This window comes from Pongo pygmaeus, chromosome 11, assembly GCF_028885625.2.
Source record: "Pongo pygmaeus isolate AG05252 chromosome 11, NHGRI_mPonPyg2-v2.0_pri, whole genome shotgun sequence".
NCBI classification, from domain to species: Eukaryota; Metazoa; Chordata; class Mammalia; order Primates; family Hominidae; genus Pongo; species Pongo pygmaeus.
In genome coordinates this window covers 88,855,342-88,878,500 of record NC_072384.2, presented here as the reverse complement: position 1 = coordinate 88,878,500, position 23,159 = coordinate 88,855,342, and positions in this window count along the sequence as shown.

Sequence of the window (23,159 nt, the reverse complement as noted above, 5' to 3'; positions counted from 1 at the left end):
CTTCTTTGGCTCGTGCACGGTGCGTGCACCCACTGACCTGTGTCCACTGTCTGGCACTCCCTAGTGAGATGAACCCGGTACCTCAGATGGAAATGCAGAAATCACCCGTCTTCTGTGTCGCTCAGGCTGGGAGCTGTAGACCACAGCTGTTCCTATTCGGCCATCTTGGCTCCTCCCCTGATATCTTCAATTTAGCCATAAAGACAGAGGGTATATGATAAAGAACAAGTCTTGAAGGAGGTTAGTTCTGAATACTTATTACAATTATTTATTTAGCAGTAGAGCCCATTTGAAAGTTTAATTCCAATTTGACTTGAAGCAATAGTCACAGGGTAATTCATTCTAGCATATTTGATTTTCAAATGTGGTTTCCCATTAAAAATTATCTCTTTAATATAGTTTAGATAATATTGAAGTAAATTTAGATAATTTTGGGATCATTGCAACAGGTAGTGGTGATATTTTAATACCTCTCATATGTAGACAGACATGTAGACAGGAGGTGGTTGTGGACATCAGATTGATTATTAGTCAAAATCCAACATAAATATTTAACTTCTTAACTGGTGCTAGGACTGAAAATAGAGGACATGGCGAGGAAAATATATATACTATCAGCATACTCACAGAACATGGCTGGTAATGGGTGAAATAACAAACCCAATTTGAGCATATGAGTCAACTGTGTGTTATCCTCATTTTAGAAAAAGGATAATGCAATAAACTTTAAGAAATGTAACAAAATACTTTCAACATATGTTCTTCAGTAACGGCTGAGTTCTTTCAAGATTTTTGTGCCCACTTATAATCCTACAACTGAAAAGGAAAAAAATTTAGACAAGTTTCAGGGGTCATCGACATGATAATTAATTAACTGGGAATAAAAGTGATGAGTAAGTTCCAAAGAACTTTTTCATGTTTAGTCTTGGTTAAACACTGAGAGATGGGCCTGATCTCTAAGTATATAAAAGATGAATATACAAAGGAGAGAAGCCAGCTGTTCTCCTTCTTTACTGGTGACTGAAAAGGCAAAAATGGACCCAAATTGTGATGATCTTGAGGACATAGGCTTAGGCAAAGTCTACTGTTTGTGTAACATGGGGATGATGTGCCGCTCCTTTCCTCAAAGGATATTCTGGGATGTTTGACCTTTAAAGAAGCCTTCCAACTCTATTTCATGATTCCAAAAGAGAATCAAGTTATGTTTGAACAAGATAAAATAATAAGTAGGAGAAAAAAACTTTCAGTATGTTAACAACAACATACAAACTCGGATTAGTCATTAGTCACTCTTTGTTCTCCACTAGAAAATTTATAACTCTAAAAATGAAAAGGAATGTTTAGTGGGCGGAGATCAATTTGAAGAATAATGAAGTTTAAAGTTATTTATAAATTACAAAATTAGGCCATCTCAAATAACCTATTAGTGTAATATGAACTTAGCATGCTTTGGCTTAAATGAAGATTTAACTATTAATGTGTCCTCTTCTTACCACTGAACATGGTGTGATAGACGATCCCTAACATCTCAAAATCTTCTGCTGGGGGCTTTTTGTCTGGAGTGATCTTTGGTTATACACTAGGTGAGAAGATATTTTCAAGCCATCTTCCCTGGATGAGACGACATTTCCACTGAAACATGTTTTAACAATTCATTTCTCTCACTCATCAGATGTTTTTGACTTTTGGAAATTTCATCACTCCTAAATGCTCTGCCCTCACAAATTTGGGTTAAACATTTCTATCATTCTCAAAAAAGTTTGATGATCTAGCTCTAGTTCACAATACAATCTAGGTCTAACATAACTTGACTTCTTAAACAGTCAAAGCTGGACAGAAGAATGCTGGCAGATATACTTCCAGTTCTAGCCAGAAAACAGTCTTTTCTCACATTATTTCAGCATGTCCAGTTCAATCCAGGTCAGAAACCAGAGATGCCAAACATTCGTCTGTGTTTCTGGCCCTTCAGAAATCAGCAAACCCTTGGGTGGCTGAGAATATATTTATTTAAGCATGATCCTCCTTTAAAACCATTTACCCTGCCTGGTAGAAGCTGTGGGAACTATTGATCTCACAGAGAATGATTCTGTCATGTAACAATCCAAGTTTTTTGTTTTTCTGTGTGTTTTCATGTTTTGTTTTATTTTCTGGAGTTAGTAAGAATTCCACCATATCATTAACTTTAAAATTTATATTTATTTTAATTATTAGTCAAAACCAAACACAAATACTTAGCTTCTTGATTCAGCTTGATTTAGCTCTTGATTTGGATTCTTGATAAACATATTGGTGAAAGAGAAGGATACATGTGCTTTAAACAAAAATAAAAAACTTTTTAAGTCATGTTAGGTATTTGACTCTCCAAAAATAACAAACAGAATAAAAGATGCTGTGAATGTTGTGGTTCTAGTTGACAACGAGTACTTTCTTGTCTTAGAATTAATGAGATTTTTGGCTATATTTATATAGACTAAAAATTAAAAAATTCTTACAGAAAAAATATACTCTTTACACAAAATTTATGCAATGAGTGACAACAGGCTTTCTTCTAAAGTCATATCTAGGCCCGTATTATAATAGAAAATATGAAGATCCATATATGAAAGTTTCTAAGAGTCTAACCTAGGTTGTAAAGTATATAGTTTCCAGTTTCCTTCATACTTGTGTAATTCTTCTCTTTCAAATCAAGAAAACTGGTTTTTAGTAATATATATTGTTTATGGAACAGTACTTAGGTGTTTTACAAAGTTTGAACAAAAATTGAATAACCAAGAAGAATGCCAGGGATGTCTGGTTGCATTAGCAGTGATAATTTCAGCCAGGCGAGTGAGCGGTGGTGTTTGAAGGACTGTCCCTCTGGGGGACACATCGTTAATGTGACTCTGAGCCTGTTCTCTCCAGGGCTCTTGGTTCAAGTTCTTGAACAAGAGTACCTGATTGATCACTGGCCTGAGGCTGGAGGAATATGGACTTAGTACTTACTGTATAATTTAACTGCATATGTTAATTTTACTAATGTGCTACAAATCAGATGCTCACATCACGGGAAAAAGAAACCCCAAGAGTGTATCAAAATATGATCACAGCAAGGCTGGCAATATCCGATAGTAATCCACATACAAAAAAACTATACTATTTATTAGTTGAATTAATGTCTTATCAATTTGATTCTGCATCCATGAAAAGTAAAAGACATCGCTTTATAGATGATACCACTATTGTAGTTGAGGGGCTTCCATGCTTATGAAATGACAACTGTTTAGTTAATTCATTAGTCCAATAGCATTTAAAAATTACTGTATTAAGAAAATTGGATTATTTTCTATAAGATCTTATATCTTACAAATAGTTCTCAGAAAAAAGATCATTTAAAGATGGAAACACATTAAGTAGGTAGATGAAAAGATAACATCTCTATTGAAAAAGTACATAGATTTGAATTTCTTTTCTCCTTCTTTCTTTCCTTTCTCTTCCTTGTTTATTTATTTCTTCTTTTTCTAAAATTCCTTATGTCTTATAAAGGAGGTAAAAATTGTTTGGTTAGGCTTTTTTAAGTAAAGAAAACTCAAATCACTCTATACAAGATGTTATATACAACATATTTTAGTAAATACTGACTAGTTCTCAAATATTTTTCTTATAGCAACAAATTCTATAGCCCATGTATTATTTTGTGGAGAAAGTATAGAGAACATTTACTTGTAAAAAATTTTCCTTCCTTCTTTATTTTTATGAGTTAAACGACTTGCTACTTTGTAAAGAACCCATATTTTCTTTTTCTTAACTTGAAGACATTGAAAATAATAGTTTTCCTAATAAAACATTACTTGAAAATTTCATGCACAGATGAATTAAATAATGGTTTCAAGTCTGTTTTAGATACTAGCACCACTAGTCTTTTTCTTTATACACATGTGAGGTTTTGCTTTCTTGGACAACCTAATTCTGAAATAATTTAGTGTAGAAGAAAATCAGTCATGTCAGCATTAGTCTACACATGTAACAACTACTTTAATAAACTGTGAAATATCTCGGAAATTTTATTCTGTACCACATTCTGTTTTAAATTGTAATATTAATGACTTAAAATTGGTCAAGAATCTATTATGATAATAATAGCTAACAAGTTGATTATACAGTGGTAAAGGAGTCCAATCGAATTTGGTATTTTGAATTTATGAGGTTGCAAAGCAACTATATTAATTTGTTGACATCTTACATCATAAAACTATTTTCTCATTTGCCTAGGTGAAGGAAAAGAGGAAAATTGTATTTATATGTATTTCTCATTTCTTAATTCATAGTTCTTTATTCTGTAAAACATTATCTAATTTTTTCTTAGTGGAGTTAGAGGTAGGGGAGGCAGTGGGTAAATTTACTGGCAGTATTACCTGATTTCATCATTGTTTTAATTTAATTCACATATGTCTGACAAATTTAAAAAGCAACCATCTTAAGCAAGATGAAAGGACTTTTTATTGGTAATCCCTAAGGATTTAACTAGTTCCAGCTGAATCATCAGAAACTATCAGAAACTGCATTTTCTTTCCTTGCCCCCCTTTTTTGCTCAGATCTCTTATATTGTGCCAAATACACTGATTTAAAAACTTTTTCAGAACACATCTAAAAGACATGACTGATTTTGAACACGATCTTAGGCACTGTTAACAAATGATATTTCAATGAACCTAGTTGCCTGAAATAATTAAAATGGACTACTAAAGCTTTTCATATAAACAGACCCATCATAAATTTTTAAAGATATCTAACACCCTAATCATCTTTAATAGTGACTGCAATTCATTCCTAAAATTTATTTGTTACAATTAAATGTCTCTGTATTATACTGACTTTGTTAATAATGGTGCTTATTTGCTCATGCAAATGGATTGTTAAGAGGTCATGTTTGTCAGCTTGCTAGCAGACTTCGACTGACTATTGGCTCTCTTTTTTCCTATTACTTCATTTATTGCATTATTAAATCAATACTTACTTTAGAAGCCAAGAAAATGTTTTATACTGCAATATGGTTGCCTCCCTAGAGTTCATTAGCTAATTTTCCTTCCATTAACTCTGTATGCACTGCACTCCTTTCCTAACTTTTCTGATTCTGAAATCCTAGTTCACATGCAGATAGAAAACCGTTTTAATCTTGAATTTTCCTAGAATGTAAAGACTGAAAATAACCTTACAGATGGTCTATTCTAGATTTCTGCTTTTGTGTCAGTGTTGTTTCCACAAGGAGATGAAGATCTCCTTGTGGCAAGATCATGTCATGTAAGCCTGAAGCTCAATACATACTTGATTAACTCTGGAAAATACTTGGATTTATGGAGAAGTTTAGTCTTCCCTTTCAATGACCTATACATTATGTTATTATATTTTTAGTGCTTTCAAAGAGCTTCAATATGAAAAGAGGGGTTTTTCTCTTTATTCCCAGTTACACAGTCAGTTTATGATGCTTTTAAAAATAGATTGTTCTGACTGCTACTCAAGTATTATTTCAATTACATCAAGGCACATAAACATCCAAGTTATAGATTCATACATGCTCACATGTTAGCACAAATTTGGCTCAACATTGAGAGCAAATGAAAACCCCTTGACCAAATACACTGAGCTTTCTACCCAGCTTAACACCTACCTATTTCTTTCCAGTAGCTTTAATTTAGATCATGTTTTTAAAATTCAAATTAAAAACACAGACTGCCTAATATTTTAAAATCCATTTTTCCCTAAAGGTCATTACTACTGTCTCTGGCTTTTAGTATTAATTCTCTAGTAAAGGTGCTTCATGGGAGAGCTGAACTCAATGAAAATCTCACATTTTTAATAAAGAAACTTTATTTAAATTATCATTTTAGAAAATATACCTTCAATTAATTGGCATTTTGCCTCAGTCAAGGCAAAAATCATATTACTGATTTATGTTTGTGGAAGCAACGGATAGTGAACTCATTAATTTTAGGTCTATTATACTTTGTAGATAATGTTCTGTGTTGAGCAATAGGAATGTTTTCACTGTCTTTTTCCAGGAATTCTATTCCCCCTGAATATCAGAGATTTGTTTTAATTTTTTTAAAGTTCATAGCTTTATTTTCTAAAACAAGGAAGAACGGAAGAAAATTACTTGTAATCAAATAGAGATTCTCATGCCTACTGCTAACTTGGTTACAAAAGTTGCATTTGCTTTCCCAGCCAAATTAGCATTTTGCTCTCTTTCCCATGTTTCTGTATCTAAAAGGGAGGCTGCATATGCTACGCTGTCAGCTTTTCCAGCAACACTCACAAATATTTTCCTTATGCTGCAAACTAAGCCCTTGACTCAGTGTCTCACCCAGTAGACATTATTCATTTTGAAACAACACAGCTGTATTTCAGATTTTATGTCTGATACCTTTCCTCCATGAGTTAAGTTGCGAAAGTAAGCAAAAATATGGAGACAAATGCCTTTAATAAATTTCACTGAGAGAGAGAAAGACAGAGAGAGAACCTGTCAATGCAATCAACATTCAAAGGCTAAAAGCAGGGTGTAACTGTTGTTAAGAGGTGAACCAGAACTTTTGGGGCAGATATGGAACATGGGATATGTATTTTTAAAAATTGCTGCCAATTCTATTGGTTTATTTACCATTGAACATCATTCCTTCAATAAAATGTGTATACAAACAAATTAATTAATTTTTATCTTTTTTCCTTTACTCTGCCTTTCAATAGTAAATGGTGAGTAGTTATGTCTTGTGACGTGGAAGTTTATTTTTAAAAGTTCATGAAGCTAATAGCATCATCAAAGAGAGATCTGGACGTGGAAATACACCCAGTCCATAAAAGAGGTGGAAGCTGTGGATATGCCGTATAGCTAACTGCAGGAGACAGAAGGAAGGAAGTTAGGAGGAGAAGGTGGCATCCAGAAAGTGGGATGAAAGGTGGTGATTTGATTAGAAATCAGTATCAAAGAGGTTGAAAAGTGGCATTGAGATTTCCATGAGGCAAATAAAACATTGTAACCAGGGTTTCTGTAGCATTTTTATATGTTATTTTACATATAGAGATAAGAGGTTTTTTTTAAAGAAACAACAACAAAACCCAAACATAACATTGATCATGGGGTTTGAGGAACAGAGAACGGACTTCAGTAACAGAAAAGGGGAACTGGAAAAGGAAGACAGCGCTACTGTGTTCGAAATTGGTGGGTTCTTGGTCTCATTGACTTTAAGAATGAAGCTGCGGACCCTTGCGGTGAGTGTTACCGTTCTTAAAGATGGTGTATCTGGGGTTTGTTCCTTCTGATGTTCAGACATGTTTGGAGTTTCTTCCTTCTGGTGGGTTCGTGGTCTCGCTGGCTTCAGGAGTGAAGCTGCAGACCTTCGCAGTGAGTGTTACAGCTCTTAAGGTGGCGCATCTGGAGTTGTTCTTTCCTCCCATCCAGAGTTGTTCATTCCTCCCGGTGTGTTCGTGGTCTCGCTGGCCTCAGGAGTGAAGCTGCAGACCTTCCCGGTGAGTGTTACAGCTCATAAAGGCAGTGCAGACCCAAAGAGTGAGCAGCAGCAAGATGTATTGCAAAGAGCAAAAGAACAAAGCTTCCATAGTGTGGAAGGGGACCTGAGGGGTTGCTGCTGCTGGTTCAGGCAGCCTGCTTTATTTCCTTAACTGGCCCCACCTACATCCTGCTGATTGGTCCATTTTACAGAGAGTTGATTGGTCCATTTTGACAGGGTGCTGATTGGTGTGTTTACAATCCCTGAGCTAGACACAGAGTGCTGATTTGTACATTTACAATCCTTTAGCTAGACATATAAGTTATCCAAGTCCCCACTAGATTAGCTAGACACAGAGCACTGATTGGTGCATTTACAAACCTTGAGCTAGACACAGGGTGCTGATTGGTATGTTTACAAACCTTGAGCTAGACACAGAGTGCTGATTGGTGTATTTGCAATCCTTTAGCTAGACATAAAGGTTCTCCAAGTCCCAACCAGATTAGCTAGATACATAGTGCTGATTGGTGCATCCACAAACCCCAAACTAGACACAGAGTGCTGATTGGTGCATATACAATCCTCCAGCTAGACATAAAAGTTCTCCAAGTCCCCACCTGACTCAGGAGCCCAGCTGCCTTCGCCTAGTGGATCCCGTGCCAGGGCCATGGGCGGAGCTGCCCACCAGTCCCGTGCCATGTGCCTGCACTCCTCAGGCCTTGGGTGTCGATGGGACTAGGTGCCATGGAGCAGGGTGTGGTGGAGCAGGGTGCGGTGCCTGTTGGGGAGGCTTGGGATGGGTGGGAGCCCATCGAGGGGGGGCTCAGGCATGGCAGGCTGCACTACCATACTAGATAATTTTTCTGGCTTTCTAGACATGATCTCTCACATAGGAAGGAAAAAAGACGACTAAAGCCAGACTAATAGCAACACTAACTTTATGCTGTTCTAGATTTTTAAAAATATACTTTAAATTTGGGTCAGAATTGATTCTAGGAAAAACACATAAGATGGTGGAAAGAACAGATAGAAGAAAAGGAAATTAAACAGGAAAACATAGCAGTGCAATGAAAGGCCTAGAAAAACTCTAAGAGACTCTCTGTTTCTGATAATGATGGAATAGAATATTCAGATCAATTATCCTCCTGAAAGCACTTTAAAACCTGGTAAAATATGTGCAAAATAAAATTTCTTCTTTAAAATAGTAAGAAAATGAAAATATTTTAACCAATTACCAATGGTAAAATAGAGGAATAGTTGAAACCAAAGAAGCAAGCAAGCCTATATGCTATATTTGTACTGTAGGTATTTGTTGATTTAGAAAATAAACGAAACTTCCTTATGATAAAGAGGATAGGACTCAAAGGTGGGGAGCACACATAGACAGGGAGTGTAACAGGAGACTCTCACATTATCTGGAACTCTGAGGGCTACACTTTCTGGGTAAACATAAACCAGAAAAGAACTAGTTCTTACATGAAATTACAACACAGGTTTCTACTCCTTCAGTGGTCCAAGGAATTTAAACTTTTGGCATAGTTTAAGGTGCAGACAGATGGGTAGTGCTGCCAGTTATCTCATAAGCGAACACAAATCTTGTCACCCAAAAAAGGAACCCTTTCCATAGTTTAACATTTCTAAAATATAACCAGTAACAAAAAATAACCTGTCACAGAGGAAAGAAATGTAAACCAGAAGAAACAAGAGAATAAAAAACCAACTGTAAAGACTTCAAATTATGAAGTAATTAGATGCAGATGAAAAATATAATATCCTTACTACAGTTAAGAGGAAAAATGCAAGATTGAAGATATATATAGGGAGTAAGAAATCTATTAGAGTGATATAACCATATTTGAAAAGGAGCCAAATTGAAATTATGTAGAAGCCACAATAGACATTTTTTTTTTTTTTTTTTTGAGACGGAGTCTCGCTTTTTTGCCCAGGCCGGACTGCAGTGGCCTATCTCAGCTCACTGCAAGCTCCACCTCCCGGGTTTGCACCATTCTCCTGCCTCAGCCTCCCGAGTAGCTGGGACTACAGGAGCCCGCCACCATGCTCGGCTAATTTTTTGTATTTTTAATAGAGACGGGGTTTCACCACACAATAGATATTTTAAAAAGAAAATTTAAAAAGTTAGAGTTCATGATATGGAATATAGGTTAGAAGAAATTATCTAAATTACAGCATATAATAATCAAAAGATGAAAAAATGCTATTTATGACTAAAAGAGAGTAAATTGTGAAAAGGTTTAACATATGTATAAGTGCAAGAGAGAGCAAGACAAAAGGAAAACAAAGACATAGTCATTCTGAATTTTCCAGAACTGACAAAAGATACTGCACTACTCATAAACTTGCATCAATAATACTACATAACAAACAACCCTCATATTTCAGTAGCTTACAATAAAACAAGGCTGTGCTCCCATGGCTTTCTCTGATTCCCTGAGTTGATATCTCCTCTATACACTTCCCTGAAACTGAAATATCAGGTCGAGTATAGGGAGAGAGAAACTCACTTCCAGTATTTTTGTGCTCACAATTCATCAGACTGGTTGAGGATCAAGTTCAGTCACTATTCTATATGACTCTCACTTTGGGACTAGCAGCTGATTTAAACATGCTTTTCTCATGGTCTTTGGTGTTAGCACAAGAGGGAAAAATAAAAACATCAGGTATTCCATAGGGTCTTGGCTAGGTACTGACATATTCTCACTTCTACATTCCACTGACCAAAGCACATTCTGTAGCTCATTATCAGTGAGGTGGAGACATATACTCTGTCCATTGTCAGCTAAGCTATGGTGAAGTAGGGAAGGAAGAATATAATAAACATGACTCAGATACCTATCCACAATTTCAAGAAATGCAATAAATCCCAAAAAACAAATATGTAAACAATAGAAACCAAAGGCAAATATAAAGTTTAAGTGTGGCCAAAAAGACATATTCCTTTCCAACTAGTGACAACCAGACAGTCAGCTGACTTTTCAGGCAACAGCAAGAGTAAATATTTTTACCGTGAGTGGACTAAAAATATTAACATTAAAATACAACGATTGTCAGACTAGGTGAAAAACAAAATCTAACTATGAACTACTTACAAGAGAAACATCCATAATAAAAGATACAGAAATATTGAAATTTGGAAGATGAAAAAATGTATATGATAAAAAACTGTAGGTAAAAGAAAGCTATGCAGTTTAACATCTCTCTTTGTAAGACAGATTTTCATAAATGGTGATGAGCACATCTAGAGGTTGGTGTGAAAGTACAATGGAACATCATATGTGGTTAGAATTTTTGTGCATTTTAAATAAAAATAAATGTCATTGGTATTATCCCTCTTTTCTCCCATCCTTAATTTAGATATCTTCTATTTTAGCCATGTGAGAATAGCTTTCATGTCTAATCTTGTTTCTTAATTATGTGTTTTCTTCTTCCTTGGAGATGTTCTCTTCGTTTAATAATTATTGGGTATTTTCTCCAAAGATATTTACCGCTAAATGCCCATTGAACAGTAAGAAAAGTCCTCTTTTTCTTGAACTATGAAGGCAAAAATATCATTTCTTACAACCAGAAAAAAATGCATCTCATGCATCTCTACTGAATAATAGCTACTACTGATAGAATACAGCAATGTATCTTGTATTTTTATACATCCAAATACAATTGAATGTTCTTTGAATGTTCTTTGAGTCATTATTAATTGATATTGTTATTATATTTCATTTACTTTGTTCATTTTGACAAGTCTAAAATGCAGACAACTTTCTCTGTCTTCCCTTTTCCTTTTCCCTTACTTCCTTACTTGTCATCTTTTTCCTTACTTTTAGACAAACTGAAATCTTTTTTTTACTAAAAGCATTTCAAAGATACTAATCCTAGATTTTAAGCATATGTTAGCAAGTATAAATATTACAAACAAACAGAGCTGGAGAGATTAGATTGGATTGCATGAGCTGAAATGTTTACAATCTCAGAAGTTGGTGGCCATTTTTTTTTTTTTAAAGAAGATTTTGTGCTTACTTGTTCTGGATAGATCAAAAACATAGTGTAAAATTACAATGCTTGAAAAGTTGCTACTGTAATTGTAGTGGGAAGAGAAATGGACATGTAGGAAGATGACTTGTATTCCAGGCCTGATTCTTCCACTTAATGGGATGTGATTTTGGAAAAGTCACTTTACCACTTGGAATCTGGGGTTTTGACTCAGTATCAGTAAAACAGAGATAATGACACATCCTGAGGTTGGTGTGAGAGTCCAATGGAACATCATATGTGATTAAAATCTTTATGTGTTTAAAATAAAGTAAATGTTATTGGTATTATCCTTCTCTTCCCCTGAACTTAATTTAGGTTTCTTTTCTTTTCTTTTTTAACAGAATTTTGCTCTGTCACCAAGGCTTGAGGGCAGTTGTGTGATCTCAGGTCACTGCAACCTCCATATCCTGGGTTTAAGTGATTCTCCTGTTCTCCTGCCTCAGCCTCCCAAGTAGCTGGGACTACAGGCATGCACCACCATGCCCAGCTAATTTTTGCATTTTTAGTAGAGAGGATTTTTTCATGTTGGCCAGGCTGGTCTCAAACTGCTGACCTCAAGTTATCTGCCTGCCTGGACCTCCCAAACTGCTGGGATTACAGGTGTGAGCCACCATGCCTGGCCAAATTTAGGTATATTCTATGTTTTGAAGTTTCTCCCCATTTGAATCTCCTGTGCTGCAACTGGATGTTCTTATCTCAATGTTCCACCTATATCCACTATTCCATGCGTCAGATCTCCCTTCTTCTACCTCTGACAAAACTTCTCTACACACTGTGCCTTCCAAATTTGATCTTGAACTAAACCAAATGTCAAATAATCAACATATGCTAAATTGCCAATAGCTACTAATTGCATCTCGCTTGCTAAGAGTTTTTCCACAAAAGTCATCAGTTATTAAAGATTTTTTAGATGTTTTGTAATTCAAAAAATATGTGTGTGCTTGAGGACGGGATGGTTGTAGGACAGCAAAGAGATCTGACTTCACTGAATTTGCATCTTCTTTTCAAATGAAGGGTAAATCTTGCAAAAATAATTCTACTGAGCGATGAGAAACTAAAACAAATGAAGCATAATTGGTTGGTTGAAAAAGTACTCATATTATACTCAGTTGTGCAGAAAAACATACAATTTCCTCATTGTCTAAAGTTACCATGATCTGACTTGTCATTCTCATCCACTGAGTAGTTGTGGGGCAGAAGCTTGGAAGAATTAAATAGGGATCAATTTAGTTTAAAACCTAGAGCACGTAATAATTTGAGGGGTCTCTTTAGATTTAATTCACTCACTTTGGAATAATAGCGTAGAACTTTCAGATTTCTTTCTCTATCCCCCTGCTCTTCTGTAAGACACTTGAGGTTTGAGAGATAGACATGTATGACCATGTGGTGATGGAAAAAGAAGTTCTCTGGTTCTACCTTGATGGTTGTGTGTGTGCCAGAGCCCTCCCTTGAGATAGGGCTGTCCTCTCCTGCCCCAATTCATTCAACTGGGGATTGCTGATGCCCACCTGATTAAGTTGTGGCCTATTTATTCTTTGTTTGCTCAAACCTGGGGTGGACTTTTTTGCTGACGTATCCTTCTTTGGATTCGTGGCAGTACTGTATACCTCTCAGTCCTTTCCACACCATGCCAGGCCCCATGACAAATCTACTGGCTCTAAATTGGCATCCATGATTCTTATAAAATGAGAACTAGAGTTTTTCCCCGTTTGACCACACCACCTATCCCTCATAGATATGCTGGCAAGGCTCTTTGTTGGCGTAAAATCACCTTGCAGATCAGTTACTTCGCCAAAGCCTCATTCCTTTGGCCTTCTCTTCCATTTATATAATGCGTTTGTCACATGCTAGGCCAATGTGCAGAGAGGGGAGGGTGGGATCCACATAGCTCACCCACCAGCTATCCCTCTACTCTCGTTTTGTTTTGTTTGTTTCTTACCACAGTTCCTGAGTTGGGAAGGGTTGGCTGTGCTCCCATGGCTTTCTCTGATTCCCTGAGTTGACATCTCCTCTATACACTTCCCTGAAACAGAAATATCAGATCGAGTATAGGGAGAGAGAAACTCACTTCTAGTAAAGCAATGGAAATTGGGGATTATTTTTAAAATACCACTCTTGTTACACGGAGAAGAAAAGTAAAATACATCTTTGTGAAATCTAGTGAACATATCTCATGAATATCTTTTGTTTCCTCTTTTCTGTGACACCACTCTTTTCTATTCTTCTCCTATGACCACTCCTTTCCTGTCTTTTTTGGAAATAATCCTCCATTAGGCGACTAAATGCTGGCATCACCTGGTTTTTGCCCTTATCCTTATCCTTCTCCTATTCTCAATCTCTAATCTCTCCCTAGAGTATCTGAACCACTTCTATGGCTTCTAATAACGCATATTGTCTTATGGTTCACTGTTACAAGAGATATGTTTCATTTTTCTATTCCTATTTTGCTAATACAATTACTAGCAGATAATGGGCACTCAATGAATAATTGTAAGTGGAATAGGTGCATGTTCCCCATAGCTGAGAAATCTCTGAGACTATCGTGTTTGCCTCAAATATAGGTAGAAATAAAACGCAAACAAAATGCAACCCACACATATATTTGGTGGTTATGGGAAGCTTTTTTTTGGCCAATATAGAGAATTTCCATCTAATAATAGGGCTTTTAGGTGAAAAATTAAACTTTTCATTTTAGAAATTTGAATTTGACTTTTTTTTACATTTATAAAAACGCGTGATTCCTAGCTATACACATAGACCGCATGTGGTTCTAAGTCATACAAAAAAAAATGAGTCCATTCATTCCACATTTTATCGCTTACCTGGAGGAGAAAAAAAGTTCAAGCAACTAAATATTTAAAATAATTGATTTTTCATTTTAAGAGCTCTTTAAATCTGAGAACTATGAAAGACATCACTTTGAAAGAGTAAAATAATACACCACAACCACGTGTGGCACCAATACAATACTAAAAACGGAAGGAGGGAGAGAGAAAGAGAGAGACAGAGAGAAGCAAATTGCAATGGATGTTTCAAAAGTAATTTATAATCTATCTGTATGTCACAGATTCTTTTACAGTAAAGTGTGTAAGACCCTCCTACCTCCTTCTTGTTGACAAAGGAGTGAATCAACTGATTAAATTATTTTAAAAGCTTAAAGTCAAACTTTCTTAAATTCAAAGAAATGTCTTTGAAATTAACTACAAATCACAATGTCCTTTTGCATGGTAAAACAATAAAACATTATTAGCTAATTAAGTAAAGGGTTGAAAGTTGATGGACGTCCCCCCACAAACACCCCACCGCCACTTGTAAATTTTTTTTTTTTTTTTTTTTGAGACAGAGTCTTGCTCTGGCGCCCAGGCTGGAGTGCAGTGGCACAATCTCGGCTCACTGCAACCTCCACCTCCCAGGTTCGGGCAATTCTCCTGCCTCAGCCCCCGAGTAGCTGGGATTGTAGGCGTGCGCCGCCACGCCCAACTGATTTTTGTATTTTTAATAGAGATGGGGTTTCGCCATGTTGGCCAGGCTGGTCTCAAACTGCTGAGCTCAGGTGATCTACCTGCCTCGGCCTCCAAAAGTGCTGGGATTACAGGAGTGAACCACTGCGTTGGGCCAGTATTCATCTTTTAAAAATAAAATAGATTGCTAATTTTCTGAACTTTTAAATAGAAATTAAACATTTTAAGTAATCTCAGTACAGAAATGAGCTACCTATGGGCCAATAACTGCGGTTTGAGTCTTGTTATTTTAGCTCCTGTCTTAGCATTAGCCCTCATCTATACACACCTCTGAGTATGGTTATATTATACATACACAGAGAAAACGGCAAGAAAAATAAGTAAACTGACTCAAATAAAATGCTTACAATGCTTTTTCTAATTTTAAGATTTCAGCATCCTATTTTTTTTCTTCAGATACATTTGACAACGAAAGGAGGTGTTTTTTAAAAAATATAAAAACTAACCTTGTAAAAAAAATAATACTTCCAACCCTTCCAAGTATGGAATTTGATGTATAATCCCAAAATTACACTAATAATTTCCTTTCAAAAGTTATTTGAATTAATTGAAATCATTATAAACAAGAAACACCACATATCCTCTATACACTTCCTCAATCACAAATCATGTGAAAGAGGGCATTTTCTTAGCGATTTACTCCCTTACAGATTGATTTTTCTTTATTAGTTAGCAAGATGGCATTAAATTGATTTTTAATGGTTTTTATGTTTAGATAACTAATACATTTTGTAAGATTTTAAATAATATAATCTATGTGAAACAAAATCTTATCTTTATCTTTTAGAGGTATACAGTCAATATTCTATAAAAAAAAAAGTCAGTGGGAAAACTTTCGCAATATATCCCTCAAATTTTCAGTTACATTTTCTCCAGACAAGCTTCAATATTGTAATAATGTGACTCCTTTTGAATAAACATGTAGGTTCTATGTGGGCTTCTGCCACTCTCTGTTACATTCTATCATATAAAAATAACATATAGTTTGAAAATGTTAGGATAAAATACATATTAAAAACTGTGACCAAGAACTTTGTAAAATGGGATTTTGGTTTACTTGACGTTAAATTGCAGATTATTAATGCTGCAAAGATAATTTTTAGGTGGATTCTTTGTATATTTGTTTGCGTCATGGGAGTGGAGGAGAATGGTAAAATAATCAGACTGACATCTTAGCTTTCTCCATTTTATGAAGGAGTGTATTCCATGTGTTTATAGCTGGATCTAACAAAAAGCTTTCTTTTTTCACTTGATTTGAGCATTTGTTTGTTTATCTTTTCTCAGGCTGCTTCTACAAACACAAAGTTGCAATGACCTAACATATTACAGAACTAGCCTGTGTTTACTTTCCCCCCATTTGACCACCCACAAGTTGAGTCAGAGTTGTACTTTACATTTTCCTAAACCAAAACCACATGGAGGAAATACACTTCCTTGGGTCTCTTTAAATCGTGAAATTAAGCCTTTCTTGGATTCTATCTCCAAGTAACAGATAATCTTCTGCTTGTGAATACCTCTAAGTTATTAAGCTGGGAGTGTTGCTGCAGCTGATCAAGAAAACTGGAGCCCCAGAAACAGTCACAGAACTTAGAGCTGAAAAGAGTAACAGAAATCAATTAAATTCAAGTGCTTCTTATAGGTGGGGAAACTGTGGCTTGGAGAGGCTGAACTCTTCCCCATGGTTATTATAAAAACCAAGATGAGACTTGGTGACTGGGTTTCTAGCCAGAGTCTACTCTAATTAACCACTGTATTCCAACTGAACTGATTGCTAAAACATTTAACTAAGCAAGGGATCCATTTGCTGATTTGTACAATTGCATCTTTTCTCATTTTATATCATCTGCTGAATGTGCTAAGTAATGTTAGAATTAGATTTAATTATTTAACATTAGCATAAATTTAAAAATATTTTTAACCCTTTATATCTTTCTCTAACCCTTTTTCCTCCCTGAGGAAATGGTATTCTTGCAAGCCATTTGTGTCTTGAGCCCATTTATTTCTTCATCCTCTGATCTAAAATGGCTACTGGGATGTTGCCTTGTCCTGGCAATAAAGCAACTTCACACTGACCTATTTTGTTGGATGCAATATTGTTCTTCTAGGCTTCACAAAACCTTCTTAGTCCTTAGCAATACATGAATGAATCCTCTGGACACAAATATATATTTCAGTTATTTCTACATAATGTCTCTGAATAATAATTGTGAGTTTTTATTATATATTCAATATTATTATGGAAAATCCTTAACAGGTAATGGCATTGAGAATTTTCAGGCTTTATGAAATTTAAAGCTGTAACACTTTAAAGTTTGGTTTTCCTAAAAGAATCCAAAGTCTGGCTCAGATTTTAGCATCCTATCTAGAGCACTCCAAACTATGTATATAAAACTTTGTTCTTCCAAGAGGAAAATAATTGTTCTTTTTTATCACTTTAATCTTTAGCATTCAATGAAATAATTGATTTGAGATCACATAGGGAATTTCTCAAGGGTCTCAGAAGTTAGAGAGAAAACTACAGTCACATTAGCTTGACTACATCACTCATTCAAAGGATCTCAGCATATCAAGCCAAGGTATGACTTTTTCCTTTTGAGTAGTAACATTGAGAGCCATTTTAAAACCCTATGTTTCACTAAGAAACAATGCAAATTGAGTGAATTCTCTTCTACCCCCTGCCTTTTTGAAAATCTTCCTCAATTACTACACTCTTTTCAACCAGCAAGTTACACTGCCTGTGGGTAGTAATGCTAACTTATCATTTTCTTTTTCTTCTGTCATATAATATCTTGAGAAAGGGATTCTGTCCTAAAGATATCACCTAATGGGCTTTCAAGTAATCAACTGGTACACTTTTACTTACTATTTCTCAGCAGACTAAGACACACTAAATTATTCTACCTTGCACTACTACTGCTTATTTAGATCACACAAAATCCTATTTTAACTGATACAAGTTGGGTTTAAATTATAGCTAATAAATAGTCATCTTGACAAGCCAGATGTGGTATTATGATGTATGGTCATAATACTTCTCTTATGAGGCTCCTCTACTGTGTCCAAATTCAACCTCCGGCTCTTTCCTTCATGTCCTTCTTTATCCAGCCTAAAGTCCATAAAACACAGTTTTCTGCCAATATTTTCAAACTCCCTTGCGCTACTCTCTCTTGGTGTTAACAGTCTATCTGGCAAAACTCAATCTAATTGTATTCAGATATCTACTTTCTCTGTTTCCAAATGGCTAAGCACTGCCGGAATATTCACATGATAGAACAACCTGGGTCTATGACAAATTCATAATCCCAACCTTGAAAGGACATTCAACATTGCTAGACAATTCAACTACAGCATCTCTGTACTACTTTCCTACTCTCAGCATTTCCTTCTGCAACCCTCTCTACCTACATCAAACCCTAACCCCCACCCCCATTCACTCTCACTATGAGTAGATTATCTGACTTCTAGTTCAGAGAGAGAGTAATAATAGCAATGATAAATATATACATAATGCTTACCATATGCATGGCACTACTTTTTAAAATTTACATATATCAACTACCCTAGGAAAATGGCGCTATTTCTATCACCTTTTTATAGAGGCACAGATAATTTAAATACTTTGCCCACAGTCACACAGCTAGCAAGCGACAGTCAGGTTTTCACTCAGGATTCTAATTTGAGTCTATGCCTTTGACCACTATACATATTGCCTTCTCCTGAAACCACATGTCCAAGCTGCCTACATCTCATAATGAAGCTCCCCCTCTTACCTGGGGCCAATCCTTCCCATCACCTGTGACTAGAGTTTTATGTTTTTATTCTCAGCAACCCCACATGATTTATTAAACTTCTTCTTTTGTGTGTAGATTTACCCTCTTTTCATTCAGTCAACTATCTCCTTCTCTCTGCCCATCCACACATACATTTTTTGGAAAAGATGACTGTTCTCCCTTTTTACATGTCATCACTTTTTACTATCTACTCAGGACATTCTTCAGTCTTGACCCTCTACCCATCCAGCTTTTACCTAGCTTACAACTGACCTCCACGACACCAATTCCAACACAAAATTTTCACCCCTCATTTCACTTGAGCTCCCACCAGTGTTCCATTCTGTTGACTACTGCCTCGTCTCTGAAACCCTGTCTTCCCTTGGCTTATGTGAAACAATTGTATATCTATCTATCTATCTATCTGTCTATCTATCTATTGATCTATCTATTTATCAATCATCCATCTAATCTATTTCCTGTTAGTTCTGTTTCTCTGGAGAACACTTACTAATGCATCTATCTCTACCTCAGATCTCTGTTTGGAACAACAGACCCACACATTACATGGCATATAAGCTCCATGAAGTCAGTGACTGCTTGCTTTGTCTCTTTTCTATCCTGGTGTCTAGTAGTAGTGGGTGAACAATGAATATTTTTAGTTAAAGAAAAAATGATCTCCCTAACCTTGATCCTCTTTTAGTATTTCCTATTAGAGCAAGGCATCACTGTTGATCCAGTTAAACTAAACAGTCTGACAAAAATTGTTGATATTTCTATTTCCCTCATCCCTCAGAGTTAACAGTTGTATTAGTTGGCTAGGACTCCTATAACAAAATACCACAGAATGGGCAGCTTAAACATCAGGAATTTATTTTGTCACAGTTATGGAGGCTAGAAGTCAAGTCTCAATGTGTCTCAGTTTGGTTTTTCCTGAGCCCTCTCTCCTTGGTTTGCAGATGGTCAGCATCTCACTGTGTCCTCACAAGATCTTTCCTGTCTATACACACAGTTCTGGTGTCTCTTTGTGTGTCTGAATTTCCTCTTTTTATAAGGACATCAATCAGAGTAGATTAGATCCCACCCTAACAGCTGTAAATAATTTAATCATCCTTTTAAAAGTCTTATCACCAAATACAGTCACATTCTGAGGTACTGGGGGTCAAGACTTTAACATGAATTTTTGGGGGGATACAATTTATCCCACAATCATCTATCAACAAATTCATTTGATTTTTTTCTAAATATATATGTCTTGAATCCACATACTTTTCTGTGTCTCTTCATAATCCAGGGTGCCATTATCTTTTAAGATCTTCAAAGAGTCTCTGACTTCTAGTATTCAAAGACTTGTATAATCTCCTACTTTCTAGTGCCAGCTGGACCTAAATACTAATAAAGAGAATATAGTCAAAGTGATGGAATGGTGTTTTTGAGATTAGGTTACAAAAAGACTTGGGTTGCTGCCATGCTGTCATTCCCTTGCTCTCTCCTTGCTTATTCTGACAAAAGTCGGCTGTCACATTGTGAGCCTCTGGAGAGGCCCAAGTGGCAAGGAGCTGAGGGAGACCTCTGGCCATGGCCCACAAGGAAACTGAGGCTTTCATCCAAGAACCCACAAGGAACTGAATGCTGCCAACTACCACTTGAGTGAGGATGGAAGTAGATCCTCCTGCAGTCAAGCCTTGAGATAACAGCAGATCTGGACAACACCTTGATTGTAAACTTGTGAGAGAGTTACAGCCAGAGATCCCAATTAAGCCCTGCCCAGAGTCATGACCCACAAAATCTGTGACATAATAAGTGTTTATTGTTTTAAGCCATTAAGTTTTGGGGTCGTTTGGTGTGCAGACATAAATAACTAACACACGTACTTACTACAGAAGTATACTAGCTTGTCTACCTACATTTATTCTGGCCTCCTTCAAATCACTTCTTCATATGGCAGTCAGAGTGATCTTTTTGTAACACAAATAAGTCTATTTTCCACCTAAACTCTTCAGTAGCTTCCCATTTATTGAAGACCAGCTGTCTAACATGACAAACAAAGTCCTGCATAGCCTGGCTTCTCTCCACATCCCAGGCCTCATCTCACACTCAGCTCTGCTCTCTGTCCAGCCATAATGAAATTCTTTGGTCCCTTTGTACTCATTATGCTGCACCTCACTATAGGCCTTTTGTAAATGCTGTTTGCTCTGCCTAACATGTTCACCTCTCGTTTCTTCACTTTGTTAACACCTATTCTTCCTTTCAGATTTCAAAACCTCATTTTCTCAAGGAGTCCACTTCCCTCGAGGTCAAATATCCATAGCATTTTCCAGAGAATATTTTTACATATGATTCTGTAGAGGCTTTCCCTTCCACTCAAGAGCAAGCTGCCTGAGAGCAAGGATAATGTCTAGTTGTTTTGTGTTTTTTTTTTTTTTTTTTAATATGGTATGTACCATGCCTGGCCCAGTGTCTAGCACAGAGTAAGTACACAGTAAATATTTATTAAACAAATAAATACATAAAATATCAGCAAAATAGCATGTATTATTCCTTTTGTCTTTTTCTGAGTGTTCCAGTCAACAATTTTGCCTCTTGAAAACTATGCAAGCTCAAGTATGCGATGCTACTATTTCCTGTAACTGGACTTTTCTGTCAAGTATTTATGAGATTATGTTTTTACAAGGACTATTAGAGAAATACTGTAAAACAACATTTCTTAATATATGGTGGCATTTAACCCTTCTGGATTCATGGTAAAACCATGACAGACTGAAAGGATAAGACTTGGCATCTGATATGGAATTTGTCAGACTCAAAACTTTTGTCCAAAAAAATTAATGGTAAGCTTTTTTTATTTGAAAATATCATCTCTTATTTTTAGCAAATCTGGATTAAACAGCTGGTGACAGATGTATATATGTCATAACCTTATAGTGGAGAAAGAGCATGTTGGCTCTGTGATCACATTTTTTTGAATGGAAAGATTTCCATCTTTTAGATCATGTCATGTATTCCATCTAGATGTTGTGGCAAAAACACTGCCTATGTGTCACATTTTTTGGTGTATAAATCATATCATGTCCTTGATACGTCTGCCTCACCATTTACATGAATGTTAATTTGGGCACAGTTATTTATCCAACAGACTGAAAATCATAGATAAATCTCTCTTCAGGACTAAAGAGAGATTCTCACCACATTCATTAATGTAATGGCAAATAAGTGAAAACTTCATTTAAATTTGTTTAGTTTTTCAACTCTGGGTTCTTCTCCCACATTTGTTTTAATATTTAGGTGTTTTCACATGCATATAAATGAGGCTATGCATGTAACTTAAATAAGCTAATTAGACTGAGTATGAAATCACTGGTATACTCTAGTGATTTAATGGCATAACATTCAGTATTTGGATACAATAATAGACATTCATACACATTAATAGTAATGTAATAGGGAATGGTGAAGATTCGTGCAAATGAGATAATACATGCCTATTTTGCCAGAGGCAGCCACAACTTATTTTTAACTCACTAATTGTCGGTTCAGTGTTGCTAGGTATTGCAACTTTTTCTAGAGAAGTTGGAAATCTGGATTTTATATAAAATATCCCAATGATAAAATAATCTTTTATAACTTTGCAAAACAGTTCAAATAAGTCTTTGGGGTTTGTGTGAGATAATGGCCCTTTTTGGTATAGCAACAATACTGTATATTGGAAAACACACAGGTTTTGGAGAGAGACAGACCGGGGTTTGAATTCTGGTTCAGATAGTTTCTTGTATGACTGGACAATTTCTTCTGAAACTTTGTGCCTTAAGTAATGAAGATGCTATTTTGTTTTTTAATGTCAATAATACAAGTAGGTAATTAATGAATAGCAGCTTTTGTTACTGTGACTTACCATAACTGAACTTTCTTTCCACTTCAAAAGAGTCTCCATTCATGATTATTTTAATCCAAGTTTCTCAATAACCTTAAGGCCATATGATCATACAATCATAATTATTCATTTCATTCTGTTTATTCCAGCAAACATACTCTACATTTTGACAATGGCAAAATAAGTTCTGAGTTGAAAACTAAAGCAGATTCTCTACACAGTTCATCTGGAAGATGATATCCTGAAGGGGAGCATGTTCAAGTACTTCAGTTATTTTTATAAGGAGGATGGTGACCAAATGTGCTTCATCACAACTAAGGAATGATCAAGAGGAATGAACAAACTGTGTCTCTAAGGAATAAGTGTGGATATGAATGTATATAGAAGATAGACACTATGAGTTTTGGAATAACAAATAGAATTACAGTAGCATTGGTATTAATTCTTCTAAGGATTCCAAAATCCACATCAA